Source organism: Pistacia vera, unplaced genomic scaffold, assembly GCF_008641045.1.
Source record: "Pistacia vera cultivar Batoury unplaced genomic scaffold, PisVer_v2 Contig289, whole genome shotgun sequence".
Classification (NCBI taxonomy): Eukaryota; Viridiplantae; Streptophyta; class Magnoliopsida; order Sapindales; family Anacardiaceae; genus Pistacia; species Pistacia vera.
In genome coordinates, this window is record NW_022196100.1 from 462489 (window position 1) to 487602 (window position 25114).

Consider the following 25114-nt stretch of genomic DNA (forward strand, 5'->3'; position numbering starts at 1 on the left):
CAGGTGATCAAAAGATGACAGAGAAATGCAATGAGACTCAAATAAAAACAAATCCAGCATGGCAATATGGAACATACGAAAAATGATCAACTTACATATAGCTCTCTTGCTTGTTCATTAATCACCCTTCTCTCCGCGCTCAACGAGTGTCCTGAAATAATTGTATAAGACCGACAGATCCCCAAATTGTTCGCCTTAAAGTTCATATCGTCATTGACCATAAATTGAAATAAATTTAGTAAACAGGACAACAATGTTGTATATTTGTATAGGTGAATCATATTAAATACCTTTTCCTTTTTGTGCTGGATAAAGTTCTTGGAACCACCGCGGGGTGGTACACCTCATCTTCGACCGGTTCTCAGTGTAAGTTTTTGACCGTGCCTAACACCACAAAATCAGGAAATTAAAATACAATACATATATAACAGCATTAAAAGCCATGTTGACCTTACCTAAAACTTTCACTCGAAAAAAGGTCACAAAGATATATCCAATCATCAGGATCTTAATTTCTTGGTCTATTCTGTAATGCTTCCTCCTTAGTAGCATAGCTTTGAATTTCTTGTGTAGGGCACTCCGGAAGCTATTGAATCTCTTACACAATTGTGCTTCAGCCATTTCAGTACATGGGGCTCTGTGACATCAATGTCAAAATTGGTCTAAATTCATCAATAATGTACATGCATTAAACTATAGGGTATTATATATTATTTTCGTAAGGAAGTATGACAATATGGATAATGATATTAAAACACTACCGTGATCCGAGCAATCATTGTTTTTCGACATCGTACGGAACTTTCCCAAGTAAGCACTCTTACGGGGGCATAGTTCAGTATCATAAATATTCTATCACAAAGACAATAATCAACCCAAATAAAACACATTCATCATACAAAGAATATAGTACTAGTGATAATGTAAATGGGTATAAACGATCAATAAATTAATTAATTATCATTACGAACTTATACCTTTGTTTTATGGTTAGTAGCAGTGGTGCCCGCACTCTTCTTAGCCCGGTCTCAAGTCAACTTTAAGATTCTAAATACCTTTTACAACAAATAATTGGGTTATAATTTTATAATTATCAAGAATATGTTTTCCTTATATGAAAAAAATACCACACTCTAAATTAAATGAATCAGCAAGCAATGGCTAAAATTAAAGTCAAAGGAACCTGACCTGCAAATTATGCTTAATTTAAAATAATCCACATTGAAGGGAGAACTAATTAGAATATTTTGAATTTTGTGTGCCTATCTAGTTAGATTAAGGGTAAAACAATCAAAAAAACTAAGAGTAACAAAGACAGAGGTCAGGTCCCTCACATTCACATTCTGATAGAACGACCTGCAAATTACTGAACACAGCAACAATCTGTCCAACAATCCACAATCAAATCTAGAACCAGAATGAAGTAATCTCTATTGATATCAACAGAACATACACAGAAATAGCAAGCTACTATATTGAGAAAGCACCTAGATGTTCTACGGCATGCTACATATTCTGAAGTTGCTTATAATCAAAACGACTTGCTATTGAGGTTATTTACTTAGGTTGATAAAGTTGCTGCATTTATTACTTCCAGAGTGTATGTATTTCACCCTTAAACTCCTCAACTGGGTGTTTGTTTCATATTTATGTAGCATTTATTGATGTTCTCATTACAAAAGATAGAGGCTCTGTTGGAGATTAGTTTAATGAATGGCATTGGCAATAGCACCCTGGAGTTTCAGAATCACTGGATCAGTGTTTTTATCTGTGATATTTTTACATTACTGTTATTATGTAAAATATAATGGATGGTACTTTTGGTTCATGTGGTTAGTATTTGGTCTGGAAACTCCAATTTGATAGTATACCAGGTGCTTTGATTACTGATACATACTTGAGCAGGTTCCGCACCCTCCTCTTTCATTTGGTTTATCCAGATTGTACATTGTCCAAAAAGACATGGTATCAAAGAAAGTCACTTTAAAAAACAGCTTGATATAACCAATTTCATAAGCAACCTGCGTGTGGGCTTGACCTAGAATGAAGTAATTCTCTATATTGAATCAACAGAACATTACATCCAGATATTATAAGCAAACACTAGAATGATCCAAGAAAAGAAAAGCATGGCACAAATGACTTTAGATGTAAAATAAATTGGGGATATTCCTAGAAGAAATTAAATAAGCTACAAAAGGGAGTTTGTATTTTGCGCACAGAATGTACAAAGATTTAGAACCCAGTAGAGTGAAATCAGATAACAGTTTCCTAAACAATACATACCAAGTCTGACGTGGTGCTCAATCCATCAAATGAGCAGCAACTGAAACTTTTTCTATTAGGGTAATCGCCAGGGATTTGGGTGGAGAAGAAATTCGGAATTTGGGGAACAGGGGGGATTTGCGTGGAGAAGAGAAGAGGTAGGTAAGGTTATGAGATTGGGAATTTGGGGAAATAGGGTAGGGATTTGCGTGGAGAAAGTGGGAATTGGGGAAAGGTTTGCTTTATATAGGTTAGGGTTTTTGTAAATAACTTGAAAAGAATGACTAGTAATTAGTTGTTTATTTTTAATATAATTATATTTTGCAAACAAATCAATGTAACTAAATTTTTAGTCAGCAAAAAATTAGTTATAGTTGCAAGGGCGGGGAACAAATAATATTTGGGGGGAAGATGAATTTTTCAACTTAAATTGGCAACTAAACCGAATTGTTGCTGTATAATTTTTTGCAACTAACAAAACATTTGTCGCTAAAAATGCCTCAGGGCCCTTGTAATTATTGTCCAAATATGGGATATTTTGGTAATTTAATTTTTCTGTAACTATATAATAGTTACTAATCATTCTCAATTAATTACAACTAATTTAGCAACATAAAGGATGTTGCAAAAAAAGGTTTTTTGTAACCAAAATGTAGATGCAAAATAAAATATTTTAGATGCAAATTGTCAAATTATGGAGGGAAAAATGGTAACCAAAAATTGTAACTAAATTTATTAATCACTAAAGCAACTTGTTCTGCAACTAACAAAATAGTCGCAGAACATTAACTTAGACGCCAAAAGTTGGAACATGTGGACCCCAAAATTGAGTTGTTCTGCGCCGACTAATGGAAATTCAGTTGGTAAATGCAGCCTTTTTGCAACTAATTCTGGTTAGTTGCTAAAAAAATGGTTGCAGAATGTCATTTGTAGTGGTGTGTCCTTACCCCGTCCCTTTAATAGTCATAAGTTTAGTTTTCATTCCTCTAAGTGTGTCTTTATGGATATAGTTAGTTCATAAAGGGTACAAGTGTCTAAGAGAAGATGGGAAAATTTGTTACACCTAGTGTCACCTTTAAGAAACAGAATTTCCATTCAAAATAAACAGTTTATTGATCCTTACGACATTTCTTCTCCAGCAGATTTCTTCATAAACAGGATAGTCAAACCTCTTCCTTGTTCCTTTACTTGTCATCCTCCGTCTCCTCTCAGTTTCTCCTAATCCTCTTGCAGTAACAAAGTACAGACAAGAAGTTCTAATGATTCAACAGTTGCTAATCCTAGCTTCTTCCATTCAGTCAACAATTCAAATATACACCCTCAAACCAACATATCAGTCATCTACACTACCACTAACACCTGCCACCCATGACTGTTATCTATAATCTCCAGAACCACTACATACAGCCTACCTGTGGCAGCTTTTACACTCCTTCCCATTACCATCAGTTTCTTCATTACTGTAATTAGACAGATGTGTTCTCCCACCTGCCATCTTGAAGTTGATTTATCATTAGCACAGTTACTACTGATCTGATGCAGTCATAAAATGTTCCAATTTGCACCCCATGATTACAAGATCCAAGTTGTGTGCTACTGTGAAAAAAAGTTAAAGCTTGAAAGTTAGCCTTGACAGCAGCTATACAGAATAACTCTGGTGGCATATGGTTTAGCTCTTGAAAGTTCAGCCTGACAGCAGTTGTGCAAAATAAATCTGTGCATATGGTTTAGCGGTCCAATTCCAAATGAAGCAACATTTGCTGCATTCAGCTTACTTACCATGGTCAGGATGACATTGAACTGAACCGAAATCTGCAACTGAAGCACTTGCAAGTCCATCTTGGAAAGCAGCCATGCAATTGAGTTCGATGCTTTGTCCAGAATAACACTTGGTCTCTGTCCTCTTTCTTTTGACATGAACATTGTTGGGAACAAATGGGTTTTTCAGACAAATTTAATGCAGATGGCAGTTTACAAAAGTACAAGCTAGGCTAGTGGCAAGGGGTTTCAACAAACACCAGGATTAGGATTACTTTGAAACATTCAGTCCAGTTGTCAAGCCATCCACCATTTGTATCATCCTTACGTTGGCAGTTGCTAATGTTGGGACATTCAGCAGTGATGTGAACAATGCCTTTCTTAATGGCATACTGAATGAGACAGTACATGCGCCAGCCACTAGTTTTGAATCATTGATTATCCTCTTTTGTTGCAAACGAATAAAGCTCTGTATGGGTTGAAGCAAGCTCAGAGCCTGGTTGACAAGTTAAAAATGACTGCAGATTAAGGGATTTCAGAACTCTATCTCAGTTCTAGCTTGTTCATTTTCAAGGAAAATTCTACTGTCACTTATGTTTTGGTATACGTTGATGATATTCTCATTACCGGGTCCAATTCTACTTATATTACCAACTGATGACAGATCTGAATGATGAATTTGCGTTGAAAACTTGGGTCTTTACAATATTTCTTGGGGTTGGAAGCAACCAGAACTTCAGCTGGTATCATCTTAAACAGACTAAGTATGCAATGATTTACTGTGAAGACTAATATGCTTGAAGCTCATGCTTGCTCCACTCCAATGGCTGTTGGTACAAGGGTATCTTCCCTAGATAGCCCATTTTTGAACAGCCTAGTTTATACAGAAGCACATATTGGTGCTTGCAGTATTAACCCTACTCCTGACATTAGCTTCCCGGTTAACAAACTCAGTTAACACATTGCAAGCCCCAACAAATCTGCAGTGGCAGGCATGCAAGGGATCCTTAGATACTCAAAGGTACCTTCAGTTTGGATTACAGTTTAAGGCAGCAGTATCATTAAATATTGAGTGTTATGCTGACGCCGATTGGGGAAGTAGTCCTGATGATTGACGGTTACATGGGTGTTGTGTTTTCTTAGGCCAAATCTCATCCAATGGAGTTCTCGCAAGCAAAATTGTGTTGCATTGTCCTCAACTGAGGCTAAATATAGAGCACTTGCTCAAACGCCACTAAGGTGGCCTGTGTACAGAATATGTTCTCTGAATTGGGCCTAAATTTCCTACAACTAGTGGTATGGTGTGATAATGTGAGTGTGGAGGCTTGCTCTAATCCAGTTTTCCATGCACGGACCAAAATAATGAACTGGATGACCACTATATATCGTGAACAAGTTTTAGCTAAGAAGCTGGTGGGTCAATATGTGCCATCAAAACTTCAAATTGGCGATCTCCTGACAAAACCCCTCTCAGCTGCTCAATTTAGTGACTAAGACAAAAAATGGCAGTCCTTGATGGTGCCAGTGTTGAGTTTGGTTACTGGTTCTGAAGCAATTTGATGATGCCAGGTTGAGTTCTGGTTACTAGTTCTAAAGCAGTTTGATGATGCAGGTTTGAGTTCTGGTTGGTTACTGATTTCGAATTTTTTTTACTGATTAAGTTTGCAACTGGTAGTCAGATTCTAGTCAGTTTTTGGTGAATTTTAAAACTGCTGGATGGTTTTTTTTTTTTTTTTTTTTTTTTTTTTGTTTTGACAATATTAATGAGTGTTGCTGAAGTGAAGGTTGATGAAAGTTTTTTTTTTTTTTGGTGAAGTTCTGATGATGAATATTGGTGGAGTTACTTATAACTCATTGGCAGTAAAGAATTTGGCCAAATCTGTTATGACTTTGGCAGAGGGTGCTATGAATTTGGCAAGCTGAAGCGGATTTTTTTTTGAAGTGTTGCTACTGTGTTGAAAATTTGGCAGTGCAGAATGGGGTATGAATTTGGCAGGGCAGAATGTGTTATGAATGAAGATTGTGTGCTGTGTTGATAGGTTTACAGTGCAAGAGTTGGTAACTCTGATTAGGATTGTACTATGAGTTTTTGTTGATAACTGAAACTGGAAATGTTGACTCAAAACCAGGTTTGGTATTAAGTCTACAACTGGTAGTGCAAATTTCTAATCAGAGGTGGTGAACCTAATTTCTTTTGGCATTTTCTTTTACTAATGGGTGCCACGATAATGCATGTTGGTGAAGTGAATATTGATGAATTTGGCAGAAATTGCTAATGAATTGTTCTAATTGCAGCTGATACATTCTACTGGTTGATAATGTTAATGAATGATTGATGGAGTGACGTTGATGAAGCTTGGTAGTGCATGTGAATCTGGCAGTGATATGTTGTGAATTGAATATGTGATGGAGTGATGTTAATGAAGCTTAGTAGTGCAAAATTTAAATATGTTGTGAATTTGTAGTGCAGAATTTGAAATGTTGTGAATTTGGCAGTACAGGATCAGAATAGAATTAAGCTGATGAAGCTGAAATTTAGAATAACAGAATTAAGCTGATTAAGCTGAAATTTGGAATCTCAGTTGAGCTGCTATATGTGAACTAAAGTTGACAGTGAAGAATCAGAATGAGTTTTTTTTTGCTGATGATCTGAAACTGGAGTGAAGACCCTAAACCAGGTTTGGTTTGAGGGGAGATGTTGATATAAGAGGATGAAAGTGCCAAGTTATTAAGTCTTTGGATGATTTTGATAATAGGCCAAAGTGGTGTCGTTTTAAGTAGAAAGTTTCAGCTCACTTACTTTACTCTTTACTCTGTATAAGTGCTATATAAAAGGAACAGTTGTCGTGGTTCTTTTATCTGTAATGAGAAAAATTCAGTAACAAAGACAGTTTCGTTCTCTCTCTTAAACTCATTTCAGACTTTCTTTAACTCGTTTAGCTTTCTCTGTATAAGTTCACAAGCATGTCAAAGACAATATACTTTTTAACATGGAGATAATTCAATACAAACTGCTGCCTAGCAAGAGGGATATACAAATTATACCTCCATTCACTGCAATCAGTTCGTAAGGGTGTGGTGTTTAACTAGTAAAAAATGCAACATTAGGCTTTAGCGTCAATTGATTCCGAAAAATTCTGCATTTCAGCAAGTCAAAAATGTAAACGTGGATCCTATTTCAGATGTGAATGTAAGTAACAACTTAGTGGGCCAATCTTTCTAATTGGGCGCCTATGGGTGCACAGCCCGAACCCACATTGGGCCAATTATGGCTTTGGCAGGTCAATGTAAAGCTAGAATCTGGGATTTTCGGTTTCGAATGTAAAACCACTCACCAAACTCGTTATGATAAAACCCTTGTCTTCTTCAGTTAGAATCTCGGAATACGGGTACGGTTTCATTTCTTTTCCAACACATGGACATAAACACGACCACGACACAGCAATTGGGTAAGTCTCCCAAACTGTAATCCCTTAACGCCGAACGCCCCCCCACACGAATCGATCTCTCTGTTTCGCGGTTAGCCATTCATTTCTGCGTCAGTCACCCTTCCAAAAACCATTTCACATTGCTAGTCTAAGGTTCCCTTCCCCCCATGTCGCCCAAGCCCTATCAACCCAAAACCTATCTCAACACAAAATTTATGCTCATCAGTCCACGTTTACGCATTCAACCCCTTACCAAAATCTCCAACACTTACAAAACCTCCAAAACGTGGGTAGTCCGAGTCAAGGAGTCAAGCTCTGAAAAAGTTCAAGTCCTGGACCCGTTTATAGGTTTCTATAAAAAAGTTGCCCAAGAAGTTACCACCGTCCTTGAATTTGCTGGATACAGGTCAGGAATTGACTAAAGTGTTCGGATTGTGTTAGTGACGTTGAGAAAGGTGACGAGTTAAGCGGATTTCAGTGTCCTGAGTTGCTGGATTATGGATTATTCGTTCTCTATTTCAGCTAAAGAGTATGCTGGTGTAAAAAGAATTGTGTATTTATGATGAGCTTTTGATGAAGTTCGTGATGATCACTCTGGATTGGATGTGGGATATATGACTTGGTGGATGATAATACTGTTGGGACACTCTCACACCAACATCCACTGAACCTCTTAATTACAATTGAAATGAACAATAATATGCTGTTTGATTCTGAGGGAGGTAGTGGTTGTTGGCGGCCATGTTCAGTTTGAAATTTAGCAATCATTGAAAACTACATAAATAGATATATGATACAGCTTAATTGTAATTTGATCAACAGGAGTCATTAATCCACTTAAATGAACCTTTCAAGTCTCTTGAGTTGGATAGTTAATCTTATTATCTACCATAAACCTTAAGATCAAAGATTTGGGTTTGGTTAAAGTACAACTAAAATAAAAATTCTTCCCAGATAACTAATGTTTTATTTTTTTTATTGTTAAATCACAGATGCTTAAATAAGAAATCGAATATGAGATTGTGTGCCTATCTACACTATCCTGAATTTGTCTTAACTATATGAGTTACCCACATATAAGTTAACTAATATTTTACCTGTCCTAGCAGCGACAAGTTATAATATATCAAGTCTTTCTTGAAACAATATTTTAGCTTTGGATGAAAACCTAGGCTTGTGTAACACAAGAGGGTTTGGCATTCTTAAACTAGTTGTAACTAGGATTATTTCTTAGAATTAATACAAACGGGAGAAGTTTGTTTATTCTTTCTCTGATTCATTCACATTTGAAACATGGAAATATATATATTAGTTTAAATTACCATATAATATTATTAACCATAGTCATTTACTTATTGTTATTATTTTTTAATGAATAATAATTAAATTAATAATAACCGTTAGAACATAAGAAGTTTAATAATGGTTTTTTAAAGTCATCCCAGGTAAGTCGTAACCCATGGATGAATGCCAGATAGAGTCTAAAGAAATCAAACCAACAAACAAACGTACGTAACATCATCAATATATATGTATATATAAATCAACTAAACTCATTTATAATTACCAGTATTAGTCAATATCAATGTGTGAACCCCTATGCCATTCAGAGTAGAACTTTTGGATTTGGACTAACTATGTTGTAGTTGGGTTGAAATAGACAGCTGACGATGAATCATCAGCGGTTGTTGAGTTGAGGTCGTTGCCTTAATTAAGTTGAAATGACTCAATAAAATACTAGAAAAAAATTCTTGTTTTATGTAGAAGTGATACTTTATTTAATCTGTTACTTTTCAAAGGAAAACATTTCAGAAGGACTCTACATATAATATATGCATTGACGCATGGTTGAATCCATCTGCTAATAAGTTGTCATTTTCAGTATTTCTTAGTTTTAAATATTATATTTACTTCATAATCACTCAGTCAACGGGTAAGTAATTATTTAAACATTTACGAAATAAAACTCAGTAACTCAAAACTTATAGAGGCGCCATGCATGGACGTGCCAGTGAGTTTCAAACTTTCAATAAATCTCAACAGTAAGTATGTAGCCTTATGTAATGGCTCTTTAATATAGGGTCGGCCGCATAACTGTGTATTAGTCTTTTACTTTTGGATGAAAACCTAGGTTTGGGTAACATCAGAGGGTGTTAAGTGTTTGGTTTTTTGTTTTCTATAACTAGTTGTAACTAGGACTATTCTTATAATTAATACAAAATGAAGAACTTTGTTTATCTTTTTCTTTCTTTGAATCATTTACATTTGAAATATGGAGAAAGAACATATATATATATATAACCATTCACTAATTATTATTTTTAATGAATAATAACCATTAAAACATAACAAGTTTAATTATGGTTTGTGGAATTTTGAGATTGAAAATGTTTGAAGCTTAAAGTGAAGATCTGAGAAGAAAAAGACTTTCTCTATTNTAGGGATAAAACATAATTCTGTAGCGGGAACATGTATGATATTTTTACACACATGATGAGTCGATGACGTGTGGCCCAACCTCGAGAGGAAACGCTCCTCAGCAGAACTCTTCCTGTGAACCTGGGGAAAAGAGGTTTAAAAAGAGGTGAGCTGAAATACTCAGTGAGTGGGGGATTTGGGAGAGTTTGCAAAACATTATTCAAACAATAGTCATGGCATGCAATAGTTCTTATGAAATCCTGAAAACAACATGATTCTATGAACGTGTTATGAAAGTAATTAAATCATTCTTGTATGCATGTATAACTCGTTTCTAATATTGTTCTAAGTACTGTAATCTCATCATTTAAGCTGAAAACAAATTCTGAATTATAGCTCATCATTGAATGCATAAAATTCTTTCTTTGGAAACTTGAAAACATAGCTGTAAATGCTTATGCTTCTGGGAACAATGTTTCTGATAAGTCATGCTGCAACCATCTATGTCATCACTCAAGAATGCATATGATTATGAAAATAATAACTCTACTAGTCATGGTGCAAACATCCAAACCATCATTCAATGAACACTCATGATTTACAAAACAAAATCTAGTAACTAAATTTATAACTATTGTGATGATATAAAATTGAAAGCTGATTTTTCTGAAAGTATGCACTAATAAATGATTTTGGAATACTGTAAACTTTATGCTGATAACTGAACTTTAAACTGAATACTATAGCTTTTACTGATACTGAAAACTATAAGTTGGTATCTTATTCTGAAACTGTGGCTAATACTGAAAGCTCTCTTAATTATTCTAAAAACTTATATTGAGACTATCACTCATAACAGATGCTAAAAACTGAATGTGATTTTGAACATTCTAAATCTGATTATGATATTAATAACAGAAATCTCTCACCACAACTAGTACCTAAGGGTAAATCTGCCCAACCCGGCAAGATCTAACATTGTGCGGGTTGAACCATTAATCCATCCTGCTAGGCAGAATCGGTCACCGCTCAAGCCTTCGATCTAGTGAGTCTAAGCATCACTCGGGTCAGAAAATCATATCCCGTGTAGCGATATCTGCCTCGCTTAGGCCTTCGACCCACTTGAGTCGGCAAATTAAATCATGTGTAGCGATATCTGCCTCGCTCGGGCCTTCGACCCACTTGGGCCAGTAATATCAATCATATGAATCGATATCTGTCTCCCTCAAGCCTTCGACCCACTTGGGCTGGCAATGTCAATCATATGAAGCGATATCTACCTCGCTCAGGCCTTCGACCCACTTGGGCCAGCAATATCAAATCATATGCATGCGTAGAACCAAATCAACATCATAAGGGGGTTGGGCACTATGTAGGGTGGTTTGAAACCCACTATCATCTCATACTTAATCTCAAGTAACATGTAAGTCAAGAGTATATTACATATGTGCCTATAGATCATACATATATAAGGGTGCTTAACGGGCCGAGTCGCTCGTGAGCCGGCTCGAATCGGCTCGTTAGGCTCGCGAGCCGAGTCTAGCTCGAAATACCAGGGGGTTTTTTTTATGTTTTCTGAAGTACTGGGATTTAATTAAAATTATGCAACACAAGTTTTAAAAAATAACAAAATGACCCCGTTATTAAAATCCCCAAATCATCGAATTCATTCGCCAAATGAACCCTTGCCGTAAAAGTTGAAACTTGAAACTCCTCCCAAACTCATGATTTTCTTGTCCATCATCAGCACAAAATTTCCGTCCGATTTTCGTCAAACTTTCGTCATCTTCATCGGACTTTCGTAATCGGTGAGTATTGAGTTTCTTCAAAGTCTGTGAGATGCAAAGCTCTGATCAATCTCCATCAAGGGCTAGTTATGGTTCATATGGTGACGAGTCGAGGATTGATTCGGAATTGCGGTTGTTGGGATATTGTTGGGGAGGAAAGATGATGAAGAGAGTGGTGGTGAAGGGGAAAAATAAGGAAGAGAGTAATGGCGGCGGCGGCGAATTTACGCCAAGAAAGTAAACGGTTCTATTGATAGAAAGGTTGCAAAGAAGGGTAAAAAGCAAAATTCTTCAACAAAGTTAAGTCCTACGGCCAAATCTTCTAAAGAGAGACCTTCAATTGATAAAAGGAATGAGAGGAATATAACGAAACCAACTAATGCTTTCTCCATGAAGAAGCAAAGACAGAAGGTGTTGGAGGATCCGAAGAAGCAAAGACAGAATGTGCGAAAAATAAATGAATCAGTTTGACAAAATAAATTAAAAGTTAAAATTTGTCAAAAACCTTCAGACAATCAGATGCGTGCTGTCCAGCAAATTTTCAAAAAAAAAAAATTGAATTATTTGGAGTTGGCTCGCGAGCCGGCTCGAACTCGGCTTGAAAACCGGCTTGAATAGTATCAAAACCTTTTATGAGCCGAGCCGAGTCATATAATATATGGCTCGGCTCGGCTCGAATATTCTCTCTTTCACGAGCCGACCTTGTTAAGCCGAAAACTTGGCTTGGCTCGGCTCATTAACACCCTTATACATATATAACATAATATTCAAAAGTCACATATAGGGGTGAAACTGCAATTTTCTGAACATGTTTTAGAAACTGATAGTTTAACCCAGATTGAAAATTATTTCAACATCACATGATCTTAGTATATAACCGATACAAATCATAAGCAAATATCACTTTTAAAAGTCAAAACTCATATAACACGTTATAATGATAACTAAACCCAAGAGCAAAAATAATAATAATAATAATAATAATAATATAAGAATATTTCATATAAGGATAAATCATGCCAACATATAAGATTTCATGGGAAATAGGGGGGTAAAATGCAAGTTTTTAGAACACACTTTCAAAACTGACGAAAAGCACCCCATTTTCCCTTTTTACCGAGAAGATTATTCACCACATCATATATATATAAAACCTCACATGCATAACTCAATACACCATCCAAATAATCAGATTTGTAAGTTTCCAATTTAATTTTCCAGTCAAGCCAAAAAGTTTATATATATATATATATAATCCCAGCCACCTTTACCTGCATAATTTGGCCAAAAATGCAGTCCAGAACCATGTAATTCCAGCCTCCAATTCATGTTTTTATTCAACAAAAAATGCAACCCATAAACGCATATAAAACCAGCCACCACTACATGTATAATTTCGGCCGACATAAAATTCAAGAACACATGGAATCCAAGCCATCATTGCGTGCATCATATAACACATAACCAAAGAAATCTCATTCAAACAATAAAATGGAAAACACGACTTACACATGCAGACATGAACTTAAGCATTTGGATGCAATGTATCTCCATGCATGTAAAATCCTTCATATCTTAGAAACAGAACTCAACAATTAACACATGCACGCTTGGAAATATTGAGAAAAATGTTTGATTTTTGCCACTCACTCTTCTAATCCTATAATTGAATGCCTATTACAGTGCTTGGATTTCGATCTCCACCGTTCAGAATGTAGAGTTGTGTTTCATGAACAACATATCCAAAAATCAGAATGATCGGACGGCAAACGAGCTCCAGATCACTATTTGATGATGCACTGTTCACAGACTCCAAAACTAATATGTCCTCTCCCTCTCCCTTTCTTTTTCTTTTTGTTTTTCTTCTCTTCCTCTCTCACTCTATCTCTCGGCCGAACCCACTCTTTCTTCTCTTCTCCTCTTTCTTTTTATTTTTCTCCCTCTTGATACATGCAAACCCATCAGAATTTACTTCTTTGTTTTTACCCCTTAACGCAACTTTAAAAACTGACAAAAATACCCCTTTCTTACAACAAATGCCAAAAACCAATTAGAAAGATAATTAATAAACTAAATTAGGAAATGGGGTTTTACAATTTTACTGATGATGCTTTTGATGAAGTTCTTGATGATCACTTTGATTTTCTATTTAAGCATCTGCGATTTGACAACTAGTTTAAGAATGCCAAACCCTCTAGTGTTACACATTTGAAACTAGTTGTAACTAGGATTATTTCTTAGAATTAATACAAACGAGAGAAGTTTGTTTATTCTTTCTCTGATTCATTCACATTTGAAACATGGAAATATATATATATATCAGTTTAAATTATCATATAATACTATTAACTTGTTAACAATAGTCGTTTACTTATTATTATTATTATTTTTTAATGAATAGTAATTATATTAATAATAACCGTTAGAACATAAGAAATAATGGTTTCTTAAAGTCATCCCAGGTAAGTCGTAACCTTAAGTTGAAATGGGTAGTTGGTTTCAGGACATGATTGATCGGCTGATCAAGCAGTAAATGTTGAAAAAAAAAAGAAATTCCTCAATCAGCTGTTGATGATCTTAACTTGTAAAAAAAAAAAAAAAAAAAAGTAAAATTCAAATCCCTAATTAGCTGCAAGTACCATGGATGAATGCCAGATAGAGTCTAAAGAAATCAAACCAACAAACAAACGTACGTAACATCGTCAATATCAATGTGTGAACCCCTATGCCATTGCACGGAGTAGAACTCTTTGGATTTTGACTAACTATAAATGTTGAAGTTGGGTTGAAATAGACAGCTGATGATGAATCATCAGAGGTGGTTGAGTTGAGGTCGTTGCCTTAATTAAGGTGAAATGGCTCAATAAAATACTAGAAAAAAATTCTTGTTTTATGTAGAAGTGATACTTTATTTAATCTGTTACTTTTCAAAGGAAAACTTTTCAGAAGGACTCTACATATAATATATGCATGGACGCATGGTTGAATCCATCTACTAATAAGTTGTAATTTTCAGTATTTCTTAATTTTAAATATTATATTTACTTCATAACCACTCAGTCAACGCGAAAGTAAATACTTAAAACATTTACGAAATAAAAGTCGCCAACTCAAAAGTCAAAACTTATAGACTATAGAGGCGCCATGCATGGACGTGCCAGTGGGTTTCAATCTTTCAATAAATCTCAACATTAAGCTTGCCATTAGTACGAACTCACCAGCATTATCATCATCTGAAGAGACGACAGCCTTTTCAACGTAAAAAGGATGAGAATTTGATACCATCTCGAGTCGAAAGGATTTAGCAATTTCCTTGACGCGATAATCCAGCAAGTTAAAAGACTCGGGCAACATCTCGGAAGAGTTTTTTATACGAAGTTTAAACAGGGGATCCATGACTTGGATTTTGCCAGAGTTTGACTCTTCTACTTTGACCAACCAAGTTTCGGTGGATTTTTTCAGGGGTTGAATGGNGGGCCCCAAAGTAACTCTTGCCTAGGGTCACAAATGTTTTTTTTTCCTCCTTTCTCTCCTCTCTTCTTCTCCTCCTTCTCTCTCTCGTTTTCTTCTTCTTCACTGGGGCGAACTGCCCAGTCTTCTTCTTCTTTTAAACAAAACATTTTTCTGAAATTATTCTACCCCCCAATATTCTCTAAATTTCAATCTAACCCCGCCACCTAAGCTTTTCGTAGCAAAAACCTCCAGATTTTGTGCCCTGGCTACGTACAAACCCAACCGTTTCTATTTCTTACAATTTCACTCCCAATAAAACTTTTAAAAACTAATAGAAATCCCCTTCCATAAAAATAAAATCACAAGGAATATGTAATATATATTAAGATTAAAAAAAGGGGGTTTCACAGAAAAATTAATAATAGCACCATATTGATTTGATAATCTTAAGATTTAAGTAAATATCTGTTGACGCCCGAATTTGGCTGGTCATGAGATGATGTTTGGTCCGAGAGTTGAGTTTTTTCCCTTTAAAGCTGGAACCTGCAAATAAGTAAAGAAACATCAACAAGAGCCAACCATGGTGTTTGCTGGAATGACTCTTCTCAATGTTTTAGTCAACAAAATTAAATAAAATATTCACTACCTTTGTGGAAAGGTTAAGAACGGATAGAAAAGTCAAATATTTTTAATTTTGTCTTCAACATATTTTGGGTCAGCCTTACTATATGTCATTTTCCCTTTTATATGACCACGTTTCTGTTGGGATCATTGAGGTCGATTTTACTGGGATAGCAACAAGTGTCTCCTTCCATTTTTTAGAACAAGATCACCAATCTTTCTTCGTTATACATATGCCACGTCTTTCTTAATATGACAACCTTGGAGTTGTTGACACCCTCATTAGGCAACAAGAACTCTTAAATGCAATGGAATGTCATGAAAATGAACACCTAGAAATCACAAACCCTAATGAAATGGACCACAAATCATTCTATACTACAACAAAAATGACCTACAGTAACATGCAAAAAGTGTTAGCGTAAGTAATTCGTAACATTTATAAGGATGCTATGACAGTCCTTGTAACTAAAAAACAGACATTAGAAACACTTTTTACATGTTACTAATCATTTCAGTAACTGTCATAAAATGTTGTTGTTAAGTATATTGTAGCACTTATTCGTAGTTACGAATGATTTTTTGTAATACTGCATAAATGCTATAAATAAGTTTTCTGTAACATTTTTAACGTGTTACAATTTAGTTTTCTGTAACATTATCAAAATACTATAAATAAGTTTTCTGTAACATTCTTAACATGTTACAGTTTAGTTTTCTATAACATCTCAAAATGCTATAAATAAGATTTTTGTAACATTTTTAACCTGTTACAGTTTAGTTTTCTGTAACATTATTAAAATGCTACAAAAGAGTTTTTAATAACATGTTAAAAGTGCAACCAAAGTATCATTCATTGCATTTAATAAATGTTACAAAATTATTTTCCATAACATTTTGAAAGTGTTATCAATGCGTCTATTATAGTATATATAAAATTGTTATAGTTGTTATTTAAATAATACAAATTATAAACAATGATACACTAATTTTCCAAAGAGCATTTCATTGATGGTGAACCTTCATATACGAAAAGTTTGTATATATGCCTAATAAATAGGCACCCAACATCATTTACATCAATAAAATCTAATATGCTTCATATATCATATCACATTTTGTAACATATAAACCTTCATATACAAAAAGCTTTATATATGTCTAACCAGTATGCAGTTATCATTTTTACATTATAATAACTAGATGATTGAAAAATTAACTATGAGTAATAGTTAATACCTTCCAATCATTCAAAAAATTCTAACAACAAAAACCGTCATGCATACCATCTTCCATTCCAAATTGTGCTTTACCAAAAAAATATTCTTGCATTTTCACAACCTACAAAAGTATTTATACAAAAAAATCTTTAATTACCATGTATATTCTCAAAGATGACAACACATATAAATTGTAAATTCAAGAAAAGATTAAGACAAAAACATCCCAAATATTTAATGCAAAAGAAAGAGGAAAAGAACATGTTTAAATCTTCAACTTCACAATCACTAGTTCTAAAAAATGGCACCATGCAAGTTTAACAAACATATTTAATCACTAGTGCAAAAATGCCAACTGCAATTTTACAGTTTGCAAATTGCAGTCTGTAAAATTGCAGACTGCAGTTTGCATACTGTAGTCTGCAAAATGCAGATTGTAGTTTGCAAATATGCCGACTGCAAAGTTGCAGACTGCAGTTTGCAAACTACAGTCTGCAATTTTACAAACTGCAGATTGCACATTGCAGTTTGCACACCATCAAGAATCTTTCTTCACTCAATTAAATAACAAAGAACACATTATTATGTTATAGTGCAAAACCTTTAAAGTTTTACAAAGATAGTAGAGTGACCTACTTAGATATATTTCATGTCAAGCTACACAATTTAAATAAAAATTAAAAACTTCTGAAGATAGGTCAAACTCTATACATAAACTGTGTGTTCGTACAATTAAAACATTGAATACACATATACCTCAGCATGAGAAAATTTAGATACTAAGATAATGGATACCTCACCAGCAACTATACGAATGACATGAAGAGTACAACCTTGCCCAGAATTTCCTGCATCCAATAATTTAAAAGAGCAACAGTAAGTTTCTTAAGTTATACCTCAAACCTCAATAGGAAATAATGAAGCCCAAATCGTATTTGAACTATACAACATATAAACAAAATACACCATTTTACATGGGCAAAGTAATGATAATCAAGAATTCTTAAGTGCACAAGCACGAAATTAGGATCAGACCAATAAGTAGAGAAACTGTGCTTCAAAAGCTAAAGTAATATTCTCAATTGCTAAGGAATTGACTAGATACAAGTAATTCGTGATTTCAGAAGGAAAACTTGTCCCTGTAGATGGATCTCCAAAGACCTTTCCTCAAGGAACACACTCTTTCCATCCCATGTCTCATAATTGAACATCGGTCACTCTCGGATTTTTCTTAAAAATTCTATTCATCATTTTAAGCCATAATTTTAACAGGGCATTCTAGAGACACATAAGTTGTTCCCATAATTTTCTCAAGTCATTCCGGAATCAATAACTTTTTGAAACACAATTTTCTTTCAACTCATTCAAGCATGTCCGGTTTCCAGAATTGGGATTACTGACTTGAAAAATTCATAACAATTCAGCCCTTAATCCAAACCTCATGAAACTCTCCAGAATTAAACTAGACACATATAGGATTCACCAGAATTTAAAATCACTCAATTTGGATAAGAATATAAGAATCAGATCATTTTCCAAAAATACATGTTCTGCAGAAAACGAAAATTCCAGAATTCACAAGGCAACTTCAAAAATCCATATAAAATTCAATCCTTCCGAGTTTTTGAGTGAAATAAATTTTTAAACACTCCTCAAGAAGTTTACAACAGCATATCCGAAATTCAGCTTCACACGAAAACCCAAAACATACAAACAATTTTCGGAATTTTAGATGGTCAGATTTTTGTAGAGTGAACCCTTATATCAAAATCACATCTTTAATCAAATTTTGTTTAAGAAACACGTGTATATCCTACCCACATCAATTTATTGAAATCAATCTCCCTATTTTAGTTTTGTTTTCATGAATTTGTACCAAATCATAGACAAAACAATCCAAAGAGGGTTCTTTAAACCAATTGAATCATAAATCACCAAAAGGGGGAAATATCAAGCTTTACTCACCTCCCATTTGCTCAATCTCCCTTTGCTTTTTCCGATCACCGGAATTTGCTCACTGGTGGCCACTTTTCCAGCTGCTTCCGTTGTTCTCTTCTCTGCTCTCTCTCTATTATCGGTTCCATCTTCCTCTCCCTTCTTTCCTTTCTTCTTCCTCTCCTTCTCTTCTTCTTCTTTCTCTCTTTTCTCTCTTTTCTTTCTCTCCTTTTCCTTCTCTCTTTTCCTCTTTTTTTTTTGGTTCTTCTTCTTCCCCGTTTTTCTTTTAATTGAATGGTCACTGTTCATCAAAATATCTGAAAATTTTCAATTTAGTCCTCACTTATTTTGGCTATTACATTGTACTCTTTAAAACTTTAGGGAGTATGGACCAGCCCCTAGGATGTCTAGAAGTTGCCGAAAAACTAAGAAATTAAAGTCATCAAGAAGATGAATGGTCACAGATGGAGGAAGCTTAATGGTCGTTGGAATCTAAGAAGCTCTTACGTGATGACGGCCAGCCATTAGAGAAGGAAAACGGTCGTCGAAGGTGGAAGTTGGACGTTTTCTGGAAAATGGATGAAGATGAGTGGACGTTTTTGGCTTTGCATAACCTTCCATCTTCCTTTTATACTAGTTGTAAAAACATTTTAGTTTGGTCCCTCCATGAATGAGATGTAACAAAGTAAAGCCCAAACACTAAATTTGACCCCTAAACAATAAAAATGAGACAAAATCAACCTCGTTTCATATTGGCGGGAATAATATTTTGTTTTTCGGTAAATAATTGGGTTTATGGTAACACTTATAAAATGTTACTGTATTTTGATTATATGATAACATTATAAAAAAGTTATTATATTATTATTTTTATTGTAACACTTTAAAAATGCTACTGTAGATATATTTTCCATAATATTTAAGAAAAGGAGTTATCATTGATATAACATGTGCTACAAAAAGTTAAAGTGTTACATATAAAAATTATTATTATAACATTTTAACATCAAGTGTTACCATAGATAGTCTACGGTAATACTTTAAGGAAAAGTGCTACTATCCAGTGTTACCGTAAGCCATTTTTGCTGTAGCTATTTTAAGCCTAAAGAGGAAAATAATCCTATATGTGTTAAAAAAACTTCCTCAACACCTTAGAAATCGCTCAACGGTTGATTTTAGAACTTCTGGTGTATGAACTTATCAAAGGGCTGCACTTGAACCAAACCCCAATATATAAGTATATATTAGTTGTCATGTGTAATGATATTAAAAACTGCAAAATTTTGTCTTCTAATAGTACACCAGAAGATGGTCCGTACCTGAGATAAAATTTATGATATTTTGAACAATTTGACGGTAAGTTATGTATGTTATATATATATTAATTTATTTTTCAAGTAAGGTATATGTATGAGAAGAGACTTGAAGCCCAAATCACATTACTGCTTAAACACTAAGATGCTTTCATACACAAGGCATGGATCGATCTAGTTTTCAAGTTGAATCAAAATGTTGCTGAAAACGTGAATATTGCAGGAGGAATTTATGTGGTTTTGATTATATAACGCGTATACTATCTTTCATCCACCTTTTATTTGTAATCACTCCTCACAGTCAGCCACACATTAAATTCTTGTAAAAATAACGTGTTTGATAGTGATGGCCGGCTCACAGATTGACACTCCATGAAGACTTCATTTTCATCCACATTTTATTTGTAATCAGTCCATCACAGTCAGCCACACATTAAATTCTTGTGCTTATTAACTTTTCTTAAGCAGATACGGTTCTCATAAGAAGATAATTTTCAGTATCTTTTTATTTTCATAAATTTAATTATTAATTAATAATAAAAAGGCAAATACATTATTGCATTACTCCTCACCTTTGCCTATTTCTCGTAGTGATGTTCTGAAAAAAAAAAAATAAAAGGATAATAAAATAAACAAGGATGAGTCACTCACCCGTACTAGAGTGAAGTGTTTATGTCATATTTGAATTTTTTTTTTTTTTTTTTCTCATCTAAGTTTAAAATCACTATGATGAATATGATTGAATATGTGATATATATTATTATAAATATAGAAGAGGAAGAGAAGAGAGAGAGAGAGAGAGAGAACTTGTAATTGATAAGTTATATAATATTGATCGATGTTTATATGTAACGTTGCTCAAGGTTTCTATACTCTCTTTCTCATAATATAATAAACTGTGTTTTTTCTTAAGAAATTTATTCGGTGAGAGCAAGTTAGAACTCTCCCTCTAGAAGGATAAATTTGTTTTCTCTTAAGAATTGTTTTTTTTTTTTTTTTTTTTTTTTTTTAATTTCTTCATGATATAAATTATTGTGATAGTTACTTGTTAGAACGCTTTCAGTCTTTTGTCTAATCTAATTAGTATGTATTCACATGTTTATTTCTTTCTTTTATCTGATGAATTCCTTTTGGCTTCCACTTTCTTTCCCCTATTCATTTGTCTTATTCGTTCCATATTATCTACAAATAGAAAACCTCAAAAGCAAGAATTAGACACAATCAAGCCCTAACCAAGCAATCAGTAATTAGCTCAAGAATGGCATCAAAATCGTCCCAACCTTTCTCAGTGACAAGGCACCCCGGAACTGATCGTTCCGGCCAAGCCGACACCGAATGAAGTAAAGCAACTTTCAACATAGATATCAAGAAGCCATAGGTTTCATGTTCCATTTATATTCTTCTACAGAATATCCTTCATCGGCATGAAAGAAGAGAGCCGTTAAGTAGGTGATAAGAGAAGCACTAAGGTAAGCACTTGTGTTTTATTACCCTTTTGCTGGAAGGGTCAGGGAAGGCTCCAATAGAAATCTTATGGGCCTCGACATGGTGAAGGTGTCTTGTTCGTTGAGGGCTAATCTAATGTCACACGATGATTTTGGCCCTGAAATTAACAACCGACTCGTTTACATGTTGTGAGCTAATGTCGCATATTGTGCCGAGGCTCTGAGGTATCGTTTGGTTGCCCACTGATGTCATCCAAGTAATTTACAGGAATTTTTATTTTTTGTTCCCTTATTTCTAAAATGTTTAATTTATTAGATAAAAAAATACTAATATGTGACTGTAACCACTTTATTATGTAGACGATTTGCAATATACCGTCTGTACCATACTATCATGAGCTTTCCTCTAATTAATAGAGAAATATATTATATTCTTTTAACACAGTATTAGTTTAAAATTTGTAAAAAAAAAAAAAGCTTATAATCAGTTTCGAACATACATATTTTTTTTCTTAATCCGAAAAATATTACTATATCATTTAATGGTTTATTGTAATAAATGTATGTTAATACAAATTTTCAGTTAAAATGCTCAAAGCACATCAAAAGCAGCAACGTATTAAACAGAAAGTTTCAGATTTTAAAATTTTAGGGGGTTAATTGCACACACAAGTGGTTAGTCATAGGGTGAGAGTCTCCGTCTTTTGTGTGCGCTTCGAGATTGATCCGGTAACGGTTACGTCGTCTGTGAATGGTGGGAAGGATTTGCGATATCCTCAACGCATTACGGCTAACGCCGGACCAACTCTGTTGCGGTCATGGGGACGTTAATGCAATTCTTAAAAAAAGCAAAATTCTTAAAAAAGCGATAGGAGCAAAACTTATAAAGAGCAATAGACCAAGACCCCGTGCTGAGGCCATCAACAATGCCTTGGGTTGGAACGGAGCCAAACGAAGGAAAGATGCTGTGTAAGCCAGAACTTTCCTACCAAACCACACGTATAAACATGATCCACAAGGCGCATGAATACCGAACGCTCGAACGCGACAGACCCGGGGGGGTCCAAAAGACAAGACACCCCTGAGAAAAAAGAGAAACCAACAAACCCGCCCTATTTTACTACTTTTATTTTGATTTAACAATGGCTTCACCTGTCTTCTTAGGGGTATTCGTTTGGCCTGATTGCGGAGATCGCTTCTGTGTCTTCGCTAACAACCTTTGCCCCTTCTTGCTCTACTTATCCTCCTCCACACCCGGTTAAAAAAAAACAACTTTCATACGATTCAGTTTATTGTATCTAATGGTTTGTATGTCAAGAGTTCGAACGGCGTCGTGAGTCGTTTTGGGTATTGGCCTTCACAGACCCCCCCAGGACCAGATGTGTTCGTTGGGCTTTCATTCCATTGTTTTTACTAAACGTCCAAAACAAGAGCTATAGTTTTATACTTTCGTCTCGTCGTACTCTACGCCCAAGGGTTACTACTGCGGCAACACATGGTGGCATTCCGTTCCCGTGGCAGCGTGTGCATCATAGGCTGATCTCTGTTGCCATGGAAAGAGGCGTTGGCGATATTCTGTGGGAAGGGTGGTTGGAATGATGCTGAAAGGGCTCAACGTGGAGAGTGGTGAAGGGTAGTGAGGTACAATTGGGGAGGTCCAAAAGGCGGTGGCGGATCTATGGAATCAAGACGACCCGAAGAGTAAGCGAAAATATATGAGAAACGAGCTTTTCAGCCATTATTTGTTTCTGTATGATATTGGAAGAATTGTTATCCGTGAGTTTTTGCAGATTGAATTTTGGGTGTGGGGGACAGGCGTGTATCGAGTGACGTCAAGTGGACTGGCTATATCAGAATGATAGCTTGCTGCATGCATTCAAAAATAAATGTATAGGGGAAAGTCTGGGATTCTGTGCCAATGGGATTCTTGGCTTGCCCAACAAATCAACCATGGAAAAGTGTTCAAGAGAACTGGATAGAAGTTGAGCTCAAGGAACAGTAACTGAGGATTTGCTTATGACATAACCACCGCTCTCATGGTGGGGTATCGCCGAGGGTTGTGAGTATCATATGCGTAGTATGTAGATAATACCTAACATAGAGTGTGGGTCAATCCCTTTCGTGGCGTAATATATCCTGTGTATTTGTTAACATGGCAAAACCTAAAGGATAAAATATAAGTGCTTCGGACATCATCCCGTATAAAATTAATATTTGTATGTAGTTATGAGAGAATTTTCATATAGAGTGTATAGGGGCCGTGATAAATCAGAAATCAGGAAGTTCCAACACTTGTCATGTTGATGTCCATATTTACTAATATAATTATTTTTGTTTATTGAAATAATATTAATATTATAGTTTCAGAACCCTACGTAATTACCGGTGGTAATTACAAAAACTATCATATGATAATTGAAGATAATATTTTTGGCCCTACACCAACCGAAAACGGGCCCTTCCTTTATACCCTATAAACAACTGATAACGAGGAATTGTTTCTCTAGAAGAACTTGCTTAAGAATTTCAAAATTTTTGTTACAAAATTCAGCTTTCAACACTTTGGAATATTTACTAACCAAGAAAGCGGGCCTAAGTTATACAAGCAAAAGTTGTGTTTAGGGATAGTTATATTGATAAATGGTATTGCTGCAGTAGAGTTAGTTGGAAGTTCGTTTAGTGGGCAATGAGGTTATAATTTAGTTTTACTGTTGATATAACGCTTGGGTATATGTTAACCAATTTCATTATTTTGGGGAAGTTAGTATACTAATGTAGTAGTGAAAAAAAACGACTACGTACTAACGGTTCAGATTGATAGAAGCAGGGTATACACGAACAACGAGTTTCTCCCTTCCTACTCCATATGTTTTTTTTTTTTCTCTTTCCAAGCACTTCTGCTTGAAACTAAGGTCTGTACTCACTATTAAAACATGGTCTCAATAGTGGAATCTTTTTTCTTACAATTGAAGTCACAATTATTCATTAAACTCTCTTAATCCTTCTTCTAATTTTTTCAGGCTTGAAAGGAGCTCATTTTGGTAAGTTTTTAAGTTTTCTGTCAATTATAAATGGCAGAGATTAGCGTCGGGACATGGCACCAACAAGATCTAGTATAAGGGTCTGGGGTAGTGGCAGCTGAGGTCAGTGTGTCCTATGATGGGGAGGACGAATGTTGTTGTTGTTTCGCGTTCTCTAGAGGTCTCTAGTCGCCTACGTTCGCCCCCGGACCTGAGCTAGAACCCCTTAGTAGACCCCGCTTGATCATTCTTGTATCTAAAGCAACTCATTTGGAATGAGCGTACCTAGGAATCTATGAGCAGACGTAATATTCCTTTATGTGCCAAGAACAAGTAGGTTTGTATAATGGGAGTTGTAAGTAGTCATATGTGCATTGCCTAAGTTGGTTTCTCACGTTGGAATAGACCCTGAACAAGGCTCTATGTTCCATAAGCTGGTCATTATGGAGTT

The 25114-nt window shown here is 35.1% G+C and overlaps 1 long non-coding RNA gene across 2 annotated transcripts; it reads right to left on the bottom strand.

Annotated features, from left to right (window-relative positions):
- Positions 1 to 16719: 16719 nt before the first annotated feature.
- On the bottom strand, positions 16720 to 19126 carry LOC116134537. 2 transcript variants are annotated; one of them, XR_004128750.1, is made up of 3 exons: positions 18916 to 19126; positions 17751 to 17798; positions 16720 to 17071 (listed from the first exon to the last, which is right to left on the bottom strand). It is a non-coding gene; the product is annotated as an uncharacterized LOC116134537 (long non-coding RNA). The 2 variants fall into 2 exon arrangements; XR_004128751.1 differs by having other exon boundaries at positions 17036 to 17071; positions 17746 to 17798.
- Between the last annotated feature and the right edge of the window lie 5988 nt (positions 19127 to 25114).